This window comes from Dysidea avara, chromosome 6 (genome assembly GCF_963678975.1).
Source record: "Dysidea avara chromosome 6, odDysAvar1.4, whole genome shotgun sequence".
Classification (NCBI taxonomy): Eukaryota; Metazoa; Porifera; class Demospongiae; order Dictyoceratida; family Dysideidae; genus Dysidea; species Dysidea avara.
In genome coordinates this window covers 16,505,573-16,519,311 of record NC_089277.1, presented here as the reverse complement: position 1 = coordinate 16,519,311, position 13,739 = coordinate 16,505,573, and the positions used below count along the sequence as shown (strand labels likewise).

General features: G+C 36.1%; 1 protein-coding gene across 1 annotated transcript in view; it reads left to right on the top strand.

Moving 5' to 3' along the window:
- The window catches only part of LOC136257382 (centrosomal protein of 162 kDa-like), an 80,185-nt gene that overhangs the window by 234 nt on the left and 66,212 nt on the right, over window positions 1-13,739 (top strand). The window lies entirely within an intron of this gene.

Sequence of the window (13,739 nt, the reverse complement as noted above, 5' to 3'; positions counted from 1 at the left end):
TGGGGATTAGTGTTTTTAACACCCTGTCCCGGGCCTGAGCATCAATTATTACCTGGCAATAATTATGGGTTGGATTACTGAACTCAAGCCTGCTCCAACCTTTTCTTCTTCAACAGTCCATTTTAAGCAGATAACTATTTTCTTATCTATATTCTTACTACTTTTCTATGGGTAGGCTTTAATACAGCTTGAAAATGTTACTAGTCATCCTATTAGAACCACACACAATTTTTGTGTACATGAGTAAAGCTTGTTTGTGTTACCATAGATAATAGACACCCCATACTGGATTGGAAACTTCTAAGCGCCACTTAATCTATCCGCGTTTCACGCCCCTTATACTGTACACAGTACCGAGAGTATATTTTATAAGAACATGTTTTGCTTACTGGTAAGTAGTAAACCTACCGCTATGGAATATAAGGTTTGGCCTATTCATAGTGGGTGTACTGATGTGTATTAGCTAGAAGTTTGACAAGCGCGAAAGGTTGATACGAGAGGCGGAATTTGTGAACTTGACTAAACTGGAGCGAATATACCATGAAACACATACCAGTACACGTAGCATTAGTTAGTAATAATCACCATCCTGATGACCAACATGACTACTCTATTACAGTATTTTGATCATTCAGTGTTTGGATAACACATACCTCAAAAGTATAGAGCAGATAACTATTATCTTATCATCTACCGTATAGCGGAAAATATTGGCGGGAGAAATTTTTGGCGAATTGAGCATTGGCAGAAATTGGCGAATAATATTTTGGCGAATGTATGACATTTTAAAAAAACAAAAAAAAAAAACATTACTTTGCCTACGCAATTTTAATCTGACTGCGTAGGCGACGAAGCTTACTACAGTTCAATGCCTCTCATTCGAATCGACACGTTCTTATGCAAATAGCTAGCTCGAGAGCTAGCTGTAATTAAAACAGCATGCACTAGCTCGCAAAGTCACTGGGACGCGCGTGGCAAGCGAGGCGAGGGCACTGAGCTGAATCGCTTGAGCTGAATTGCCCATCTGCCTGAGCTATTAGTAGTCTAAAACCATACTGTATTCAATGGGATAGGAAGACTAACCACTCACCGCTGTAACAATATTCACCCACTAATGAACAGCGTCTACTACACTTTCAGTGTTTAGAAAAATGGCGAGTAAAATTTTGGCGAATCAATGCACGCTCGCCAAATTTGCCAAAATTTTCTCCCACCAAAATTTTCCGCTATACGGTATATTCTTACTACTTTTCTATGGGTAGGCTTTAATACAGCTTGAAAATGTTACTAGTTAGTCTCGCGTAGCCAGACCCACTCTTCACGCGGCGCTTATCAAATGATAATTATAAGTGCCTAGCTGCGAGAGGGTCTGGTATAGTTCGAATAGCAAAGTTGTTCTGACACCCTGAGCTTTTTCAGGGTGATAATGAAACACCTGGTTAACTTTCATCACACCACATCATATTGTGGATTAGTGACTTACTGTCAGTAGAGAAAAGAATTTGCTAGCAACCCGCAATATGACGTGGCATGATGAAAGTTAACCAGGTGTTTCATTATCACCCTGAAAAAGCTCAGGGTGTCAGAACAACTTTGCTATTCAAACTATACCAGACCCTCTTGCAGCTAGGCGCTTATAAATATCAATCGATAATTGCGCGCGAAGAGTGGGTATGGCTACGCGAGACTAGTTACTAGCCATCCTATTAGAACCACACACAATTTTTGTGTCCACTTTGTCAACTAAAGTAAGTGTGTGTACACTGTTACAAATGGGAACACAGAAAAGTGTCCTCATTATCAAGGTGTCCTCATTATCAAGGTGTCCACATTTCAGGGCGTCTTTTATGTGGTTCCACTGTACATATTGACTGGTAGACATTTACTATGTTTTACTACATTACACATAGTACATGTGTATACAATAGGTGAAGGAACTTAAGTGTGAAACAGACAACAGAAAACGAGCTGCTAGTGGTGGTAAACTTGATGGGGTGATTAATGAGGAACAACATTTACAACTGGAGCAGAATATTAAAGAACAAGAAACTTTACTAAATGGTTACCAAAAGGTACACATCAACTTGTTTAGTGTACAGTGAAATCTCATTAATGGGACTATGATCACAATATTGGGTCATGCAGTACATCTTAGCTATGTATGTTGTGGTCTACTTGACATGGTCTCTTATGTATTTACCTAGGAGAATGAGCGAGTGTATGAAGAACTGGCTAAAGCTACGTAGGAATGAATTGAAGACTATTCAGATGAGAGCATTTGAAGAGAACCAACAGCTTGCTTAGCAGCTTGCCAATGCTAAGTGTGTGTGTGTGTGTGTGTGTGTGTGTGTGTGTGTGTGTGTGTGTGTGTGTGTGTGTGTGTGTGTGCATGCGTGCGTGCATCCATTTTGTGTGGAGGCAGCATAGCCAGGTGGTTAGAGCATTGTTAAGCCATATTGGTGATGTTGTTGTTATTTCCTTGAGTAAGAAACTGTAACATCAATGGGTAAACTGGGGAAACAAATGCCAACTGTCCATGTCTCTCATAGTGGGTGAAGGTCCAAATCAGAAACAATTATAATTTTTTAAAAACCCCAGTGAAAATGTCAGACAAACAAACTAAAGCTTTACCTGACATTGATACACTGCTGCTTTACACTATTTGGCATTCGGGTCATTCCATACCAAATCAACAAAAAAAATCCGGACCCCTTTCAATTTTCGTGAAATTTGGTACAAACATGGCCCCTTTCAAGAAACTTTCTCACACCAAAATTTGGCTCATTTCATAGGTCTCCCTTTAAGTTATGACCACTCAAAGTTTCTGCTGAAAATTTTATTTTGCTTACATGTCTTCAATAAAATGGCCATAACTTTGCTTGTGATTGACGTAGAAACATCTGGTTTAGATTTTTGAAATGCTTATTAAATTCTCTTTCAGGTGATATATAATGTTTTATAATCGTTCAAAGGAAAAGGTCAAACCACAAAAATGTAGCTTTTTCCTTTGATCTTAATTTTCAAAAATATGTATTCTTTAATTAAATATATTTTTGGTTTACATGATGCTCTAATAACTACCATTCATCACTGTGAGTTTAAAGTTGGGACCAATAGTAGATCATGAGTTATAAGTGTTAATGTGTAGCCTTGTAATCACTGTTGTTTGTATGGTTCAAATACGCAAAGATGCAATACGAATTGCAAGTAACTTTATATAATAGTACGTCACAATTATTTTATACATTGTTGGTTTGTAAGTAAAGTTAATTTGTTTATGTTTTGTAAGAAAACCCTGTAAAAGCTTGTAATTAAATACATATACTCAAGTAATTTATCCCTTATCAAGCTTGTATATATTGTTTCTGATTATGACACCAAGTCGAATATTCAAGTTCAATATTTCATCATATAGTAGTGAAATATTGAACTTGATGAGATTTTCACTAGCTACAGTAACTGCTACTGTTAGCATTTAATGCTGATTGTTGATATGCAAGTACGTATTTTGATACACAAATGTAGCTATAGTGGAAACTGTCTAAGCCAGTAAGGCCTTAATAATGTAGGTGGCTATTTATATAGTTTGATGTGTACAAATCTTTTACTTGAACAATTTAAAGTTGGCCCTTAATAGAAAGGTGGCCTTTCATTACAGGTGGCTGCTAAGACAAGTTCCACTGTAATTTGAAACACTTACAAATAAAACAATGTTATGTAGCTGCATTCACACTGGCATGAATGTTTCAATATTGTAATCTACTAGAGCTTTTCTAACAAGTAGTAATGAACAACTGATGTAGTATTAACAGTCTTTTCAACTTATACCTTCAAAAATTCAATTGTGTACTGATATCAATGTATCAAGTTTCCATGTGAATGATTGTAGAGACTGTCATGCAATATGCACCAGTTTCAGTCTCAACTTTTACTATAACACTCTGATTTAACTTTGAAGTTAGTTGCGTTGACCCTTTCTTTAATCGATTGTTGATGTATTTCACTTAAAGCTATAGATATGCATCAGTGTACAATTGCTGTAGTGAACCTTTCTACAATGTAATTTCTATGGAACATTTCTATGATTCTAATTATAGAATTAAATTATGAGCTACATTGCTATTTTTATCATGATACAGCTGATGTATGGAGTTTAAGCCAGTTAACTTAGAGCCAAAATTTATGGGCCTTAATGTGTAGGTAGCTGCTTAATACATTTGCATAAATGTACAGTAACAATTTAAAATAGGCCTTATTGGAGTGGTGGCCTTTCTATACAGGTGGCCACTTTCCACTCTATTCCATCAAATTTTTAATTTGACGAGTAAGACAATACATAGTGGTTTTAGAAGTGTACATTTTTCCAGCAAAGGTATTATTTATAGGTTCAAACATATAAAGGTGGCCTTTAAGTGGCCATGCAGTAGTAGGCATTCCCTTTCAGAGTATGATTCAGAGTGATATACAGTGTAACATATCTTAGCAGCTACCTTAAAGGCCACCTTTTTATAAGGGCCAACTTAAAATAGAATATTTCTACTCTAATGCAACTATATGAAGCAGCTATCTAGGTATTAAGACCAAGAAGCTTTGGATATCACTAAGACATGACATTTCGATTCCACTTTACATGTACATATGTATGAATAACTGTGCATGTCGTTTGCATCCATTATACATGCATATAAGATTGGAAACTATCATCATAATCTGTGGCCGAATGTTATTGTACAGTAAGTAAAATTGAAAGAATACATTGGAATATCATTAGTTGTACAGTAAATCCCTTATAAATATAGCTACCTCTATAATAAGACGACCTCTATTTATAGGACACTGAACTTACAGCAAAAACATAATCAGTGATTCTTTTATTAGGCAGCCTTATTATTGCTCCAACTTTCTAAGCTTTAAAAGTGGCTCTGTTAGTATGGTTTCAGTGTACTGAGCCCTTGTCAATACAACCCTAACTATTTTAATGCATAAAATGATTTTTGACATACTAATATAAGGTAACTTGCCATTGGTATTGGAAATTACACTGAAAATACCATACAAACAGTAGTGATTACAAGGCTACACATTAACACTTATAACTCATGATCTACTATTGGTCCCAACTTTAAACTCATGGTGGTGAATGATGGGTATTAGAGCAACATGTAAACCAAAAATAAATTTAATCAAAGAATATTTTTTTTTTGAAAATTAAGATCAAAGGAAAAAGCTACATTTTTGTGGTTTGACCTTTCCCTTTCAGCAATTATAAAACATTATATATTACCTGAAAGAAAATTTAATAAGCATTTCAAAAATCTAAACCAGATGTTTCTACGTCAATCACAAGCAAAGTTATGGCTATTTTATTGAAGACATGTAAGCAAAATAAAATTTTCAGCAGAAACTTTGAGTGGTCATAACTTAAAGGGAGACTTATGAAATGAGCCAAATTTTGGTGTGAGAAAGTTTCTTGAAAGGGGCCACGTTTGTGCCAAATTTCATGAAAATTGAAAAGGGTCCGGATTTTTTTTTGTTGATTTGGTATGGAATGACCCATTCAGGAAATGCATCAATAGATTTACTTAACCTTAGTATGTACGTATAATGGTACAATCATTACTGTGTTCGCTATTTACTTATGCACTAAATAAACTATACAACCTTGAATTACTTCCATCTGACATTTTGTCAGGCAGGCTCCATTGTGGTTGGCCATGCATGATGTTTGCCTGACAAATGGCTTATGTTAGGCAGTAATAAAAATTAACTCTGGTCCAAATGGAACGATGGGTACCCTTGTGAGACATAGTACAGCCTCCTGCGAGGTAACCCTGGAAGATTTGCTAGTGCTGACTCAAACACCTGAGTAGTGCACAGGTGTCCCAGCGCTGGTTCACTGGGTAGGTGTGACCATGCTAGCATGGCAGCTGAAGTCTTTGCTTGCTTGCTTGCTTTGTGTGTGTGTGTGTGTGCGCGCGCGCGTATGTGTGTGCTTGTGAGTGTGTGCATGTGTACGAGTCAGGTTATTTGATAAGGCAATATGGTGCTCCATTGACCCAGTGCATGCATGTGTAATAACAAATTCACCAGTGGAATGTACCTTTTGGGTTCTGATTTGTGTGTAGCCTCTGCACTTTTTATCTTCCATCAAGATAGTCGTCATCTTTATGCAATGAAACCATATCCAGGTGCTAATTTTTAAACACTTTCCTTGAGCAGCATATTTAGGTGCCACAAAGTTATTTGAAGTGTTTACACTACTGTAAAAGACCCAGTAGATGCCTGTGACTTCACGATAGGTTCAAGACCATGTCCATTAATGATCAAGGTTGATTAGTAACAATTGAGCGTGGATACCACATCTCTTAACAATCTATTTACTTGAGCACAGTGACCATACCTCTTATTACACAGTGAAAGTAAGGAATAGTGACCATGCCTTGATCTGATTTGAGGTACTCTAATAGAACAGTCATACGTGTATAGCTGTATGCTACAACAAAAAACCCTGATAAATTGTTAATTTAAAAATGAAGTAGGGATCCAAGCAATAAAACAAGAGATAAATGATGGTATTACAGTATAGCTCAGTGGGAAAATCCCTACTTTGGCATTCAACAAAATAATTGTTATAACTTGCCAATATAAGGATTTTCTCTCTGCTGTAATATCATCATTCATCACTTGTTATAATAGTATACCTTTTATTTCATGGATCCCTACTTCATTTTTAAACTATAATTTTAAAATATACTATTATTATTATTAGTGTTTTATGGTGACCAGCACTGGAGGTCTGACAGCAACATTTGCATTTGGCATAAGGTTTATACCAAAGCAATCGACTTAAGATGTGCAATATGTTGTTCCTTAGCATAGTGTCCAGTGCAGGGTTTGTATTTTATCTATTTATGATGTTTACACAGAATTCGGTGCCTCATCACCTATGTTTTGTAATGTTTCCTATGGCTTGTGAGGTCAGCAACACCCTAATCACACATCCAAGAAGCCTTACATATAACTCATGTTTATGTGAAAGGCATAAAATGTTTAGTGGTTTTGCAATATACTGTAACAAATTTTTACTGTTGTACTGAAACCTTTCAACATCAGGTTATGTAGAACCGTCAAAACATAGTCACTTTCCCAAAGACTATTGAGTAGTAGTGGAATAAAAAGTATAGACAAAGTGACTACAGTAGGGATCATGTAATAAATCATATATTGTACTAAGCACTTTCTTTGTGCACTTCGTGATAAAAACATGAAACTTGGTACATAGTTTGAATATATACCATAAAGGTCATTTAAGATTAGGAGCCACCTCAGATTTGACCTTTGGTGACCTTTGTGTCCAATTTTGTACTTAAAAATTGACAATTTTCCCTCTAATTTGTTTATACATGACTCAAAATCCATAACCTTGGTGCCAAATTAATGTTTTTACTCTAAAGAGCAAGTTAATACTTACAGAAAGTCTGTAACGTTCTCTATTCAAAAGTTATAGATATTTTTATAAATATAACAAATGCCATTTTTTCTTCTGCCCACACATATACTTTTGATATGTAAAAGAAAGAAGGTTGCTTATTCAATTATCATACTATTTGGTAGCTAATCACCTCATCTGGGCATGAGTATCAGGAGCAGACCCATTAACTATCAAAGGGTGCGTATAGGGTAGTAGGAATACAATATACGTAGGAGGTGGGGAGGGGTTGGGATAACCCACTTGCACAGGATATAAATTATACACAGTAGAGACCAATTTTAAATAATTCTATTAACCAAGTGGGTATAGGCTAAGGTTGTAACATAGATTATATAATAAAATACAGTTGGTACGCATTCTGATCCATGACTACAGAAACGCAAGGTTTTGTCCTCCCTCACAAAGACCCATAGTAGCCCAGATTCGACGGAAACTTGTCAGTTACCTGTTTAATACTATTTCTTGAGTATAGGGTAGTATATATGTAAAACTTGGACGGAAATGAATAAGGAATATTTCACTCTGATTTCACTTTTTATTGCACATTTTGTCCTCCCTCTACTGGGCTTGCACATTTTGCGATAAGATTTGCAAGTTAACTTTATGTATACTAGTTCTATGTTGTAGTCTATAATATATCTTTGTGATAATACGAAGGTGACACTAGGTCTGTAGGCATGGATGGAACATGTGGTTTCCAATCCCCTTTCTCTACAATCTATGGTTGTAACAAGGAACCTACGGAAGTGTAAAGGAGATTATTTGCATGGCATTTCTATTACTGTTAGACTTGTACATACACTTACAGGTCAAGATAATTATGTTGGAATACATACGTATCTATAAAATCACCTTAGGAAGAGCTTTATGTAGAATTGGTGTACTGGCATAGAAGTACAACATTTGATTACATTTGAAACATGCTTATAGCTGGTTGGTCTAATAGCTACTTACACGTACATTCGATTTATGACATATTTCACAATCAAGGTTGATCTATTTACTGAGAAATCTACTTATGCCATTTTGGTCCAGCCATGCACGCAGCGATACTGTTTTATAATTTCAATTTGTATTCCAATGTGTAAGTCAATTTCCTTGCGTACGGTATAGGCCAAAAATGAAACTAGCCATGAGTTAGAAAGACTCTACTACTTTCTAGGTTAAAAATATTATGAAAATTTTCACAAATTTCATGAGTGAATGATGACAAATTAGTGAAAAATGTGCATAATTGTGATCATGAATGAATATGGTTGAGTTTAAAATATTATTTTGCTAGGCCGCACAATCTAGAATAATAACGAAAATTGCTTTTTACATGATTCTGTTCATCCCTTGATTCTGTATATCTATATATATATATAAAACTGAAAAGCCGTCTGTTTGTCTGTCTACATTCCTTTGACGTCAGACGTTTATCTCACTATCCGATGTATGTATTGAAGAGGTTGTTGTGTCAAACAAAGCACTCATCATCTAGCTGACATTCTTTAAAAGTGACGTCACCATGCATGCTACATAGTTACATGAATACTTGGTTCCCATTGCTTAGTTAATGTGGAGATGGCTCTGCACATTTAGCACATAACATACACAGTACTTGAAGCATAATTACATTATCTATATGGTTATAGTATAGACAAATGATGTTTTATGTTTTATACTTGGGTTTCCAATGCTGTGTAGAGAATTTTTGTCACCAGATAACTACAAGATTAAACTTAGTATAAAGTGCATGACACTGTAAACGGTCCTGCGCCGTAGGGCAGGTACCAGAGCTAGTATGGTATAATAACAGGTTTGAATGGCAGCAATTAAAATTAAAGTATATCCACATAATCACGAAATGCTTATTGCTTTTTAACATTCAAATATGAATATCCTACTGTACAGATTTATTAACAACCATTGTTCACAGAGAGGCAAACTACCTTGGAGCTATGTCAATATAAGTTATATTATGGCCATATGTAGTCTTTGGTTTTTTTTAATTTTTATAGCACAACAGTAGAGTTAATATATGAAATACATGCTGTATTCATTTTATTCTCATGCAGACTACAGGGAGTGATTATCTATACTTGATATCACTTAATCTGTTACACAGGATTTAATCGGTGCATATTGCTGCATATTATAGTTTTCCTATCCTGAAAATCAATACAGCTGTAAACTCAGCTACTTAAACAAAATCATGTAACCTGATACCATAGGTAGTTACTGTAATCACCTCAGGGTTATTTTGCTGTGGTAAGTAGATAGACAAATGGCTGCATTAGATAAGCAGGCTTTTACCATGCAATACAATTTTTTGAATTTGCTGTTCCAGTGTCCCTGGTATGGAGAGGTGGTGTCTTTATACAGGTGGTTACTAAGACAGGGTCCACTATACAACTGTGCAACAATTACTCAGGATGTAATAGAACTGTATGAAAACACTGTAGTATATATACAACTATCATGCATGATGTGCGTAGGCAGGTGAAAATATGATCTCATAAATAACTGTAACTTTTGAATAGAGAATGCTACAGACTTTTTGTAAGCATCAACTTGCTCTTTAGAGTACAAGCATTAATTTGGCACCAAGTTTGTGGGATTTGAGTCATGTATAAGTGAAATAGAGGAAAAACAGTCAATTTAAGTATAAAATTGGATAGAAAGGTCACCAAAGGTCAAATCTGAGGTGGCTCCTGATCTTAAAATGACCTTTATGGTGTATACAAACTATGTACCAAGTTTCATGCTTCTATCAAAAGTGCATTCTCAACTGTGTAAGCTAGTGTGCTCATTAAATTATGCGACTGGGTTAAACTTTAAGTGCATTATAGTTCCACTACATATCACAGAACGAGTCCAGTGAACAGATAATTAATTATATTCAGACATGTAGGAATGATTATTGGAGTGCAGGGCTAAAACTAACCACCACCAATCAACCACAGAAGCTTATCAACACCCATGCAAACACACCCATTGATAGGGTTCTTGCAGCTCAGTTCATGTACATTTATATAAAGGTGTTATCATTAACTAATAACCCTACAGCTACACGGCATAGCTATATCTCTTCGCAGCCTATTCTGCTTACAGTAAAATCGTGGTCAATTTTACTGGACACTACAAGAATTATAAACAGTGTATCTTGAAGGAACTGGGATGTGTCCCCTTACAGGTACTCCCCATAAATGCATTTACTGTTGTCGACTTTCCTTTACCGAATCTCTGTAAATCTACAGTGTCTACGTTTACTGAATGCATTAACCTGACCAAAGCCTTAATACCATCTTCCAAATTGGTTTAATCATTGGCATCTCCTGTACACTTGTGCACTATGGACGTAACATCTTTGTGATCATTAAATGTCACAGATACAGTGCTTAAACTTCTCACAGCACGGACTCTATAAAGAAAAACACAGAAATTTGAACAACAAATACGACATACCAGGACTAAAACAAATAAAATTACAAGTAGTTTTGGGTTACTGAAAATGGTGGGTGTTCTGGTGCAGCCCCAAGAGACTGTTGTGTCATGGTTGTATGGCTTCTTGTATGAGGTGTGTTGTGTGTGCACATGTGTAGAAGTTAGCATTGGCTGATTTTCAATCTAAGCTACGTGGCCACAAAGTATGGAAGCCACAACTCACTTGAAAGCAAACTATGGCAAAGCAATAGGATCACAGCTTGTGAGTGGAGGAGGTGATGTATTGACAGGCACAGCTGGTATTGTAGGAGCAGCAATATGAACATGCTTGACAAGTATACTAACTACATATGTGTTGTCAGTTAGTACAGTATTAAATGGACTAGGATTATTTGCATTAGATGTAGCCACCTTAAATAAGAGCTGAAAGGAAATTCGATGTTTTAGTAAAGGTTAAGGTGAAGAATGAAGTACAATACAACTATGCAAATTCATTAAGGAACTACTACAAGCATGGGATGCAGTAAGTGACTTGTGCACTATAATTAAGTTGATTCCACAGCTTACCAGTAGTACAATAGTCATGGAACATTTCTGGTAGTGCTACAGTCAATTTGGAGCAGGAATCACAATGAACTGCTGGGAAAGTCCACAGATCCTATAATATGGAAACATAAGGGTTACTTTACAATTGCAAGTGTTATTGCTTTAGTAGTGGTGAAATATTAAAACTGTCGGTTAGTAGGGGTGTAGGAAGATATTTGACTTATGGGTGCCCGGTAGTAAAACTGAAGACCAAGAAAAAAAAGTTCTTGACTTGATAGCAGTGGCTGCATATTCTATTGCTGATAAATAAAATCAATATTTATGACTACGTAGTTGAATACACTACTTCTCTGAAGTAATACTGTGACTGCTTTGTTAGAGTCATTGACTGCTCTATTAGAGTATCTCAATCATTTTGGTAATATATAGTACAGCATGCTGACACCCATTAGTTATGCCACTGAATGAATATGGGTGCCCAAGCACCCATGGCACCCATGCTTCCTATGCCCCTGGTTAGTGCCATTGTCAGTGATAAGGAACATCCAACAGTAGAGTAGATAATCAACACGGTCATTCCAGGTTACAACAGCAAATAAGGCTAATGAGGAATAACTTTACTGACCTTTGTCTGAGATATATAAAACTAGCTATTACTAATTGTGTATCTCATTTGTAAAGCACTAAAATTCTAGCTATTGTAATGCATTTAGCATTCATTCAGCTGCTGTACTTCATTCTATGCTGCCAGGCATTGGCGCCTGCAGCCACACACCTATATTAGTGTTTAAGCCAGTGTGTTAATGTGTGAGTATGAGGAAGGAGACATGCACATGTATCACTTATCCTTATTTTTGTGTAAAGTAGTACATGTGTGTACAACTCCTTTCCATAGTACTGAGTGTTTTTAATATAATATGATGTTTTAGTAGTATATCATCTACACATGCATGTTTTCATACAGTTATTGATGCTCTGATCCTCATTTTATTAGCAAAATCACAAATATTTATGAACTAACAATTTACACATTCACACAATTCAATTTACGCATTCACACAATTCAATTTTGTTTTTGCTTGTTCTCTTTCAGTACTTGACTTAGCTTTTCTTCAGCAGCCTTCAGACTTGTTATCTGATTTTGTAGCTTTTCTACTTTGGAAGTGATCTGCTTTTCTACCAAGTGCTTTTCTTTGGTGATAAAGGCCTTACAGAAAGAGTGTACCAGTTTGGAAAAATCTATTCCTAGAACTATGACCAAAACAAGCATTAACTGAAAATCATCACTTGTGTAACTTGTACTGCTTGTGTTGTAAATTGATTTCAGTATCTTCAGTAGCTCCCCTACAGTACGTGCTTCCATTATACTATTAAGAGCTTTGGAAGTGTGTGAAAACTTTACTTCAATGCTGATGCTTTCACACACATTACCAGCAATCTCCCATGCCTGTTTTAGTTCCTGGATGGACTTCTCCAACTTCTCCTCGAGTGGTTGTATTTCATGCTCCGCCTTATCCACTATTCAGTTGTCTAGTGTAAGGTCAGCGCCTACAACAGTAGCTGCTCCAGAAACTCTGAAAGATAATTCACCAGTTATACTTATTGCAGCAGCTAGTGGCAATGATGCCGGTATACTGTAAAAATAGCAGTCACTCCTGCTCCCATGGCTCCTATCCCACCCAGTACTGTTGCAACACCTCCAAGGGTCTGAGCACCATGGCCTACCAGTTTGCTATACTGTGAATATTTGTTGTATTGATTGATTTCACCTGCACAACAGTTCAACAATCTAAACAGTTCTCCACTATTTAATATAACTGTCCACAAGCATACCAGAGCTTTACTACACTTTTCATAACCATTCTTTTCATAGAACAGTTGTACTAATACTTGAAGTTCATCAGGTTCCAATAAGGGAGTGACCATTTCAAGCTCTTCTACAGCTGCAACTGGTAGCATCAATTGTTATGTGAACATTTATAAACACCGATGACATTTTGTAATGTGTCTATATTTAGCTGGGGGGATTCCAGTGTGGTGATTTCATCCATGGGAATGAGCTGTTATTAAGTGGTGTTGCTGTTTTTCAGATGATTCAAATTAAACATTTCTAGCTAAGATGTCCTTTATGACCTCATTAATAAGACCACCTCATTATAGTGACCATGTCAAGTAGGTCCCAAACATAGCTAAGGTGTATGTACTTCATGACCTCATTAATAAGACTATATCTCAGGCCATACAATATATTTCACAGATCAGGCAACTAGAC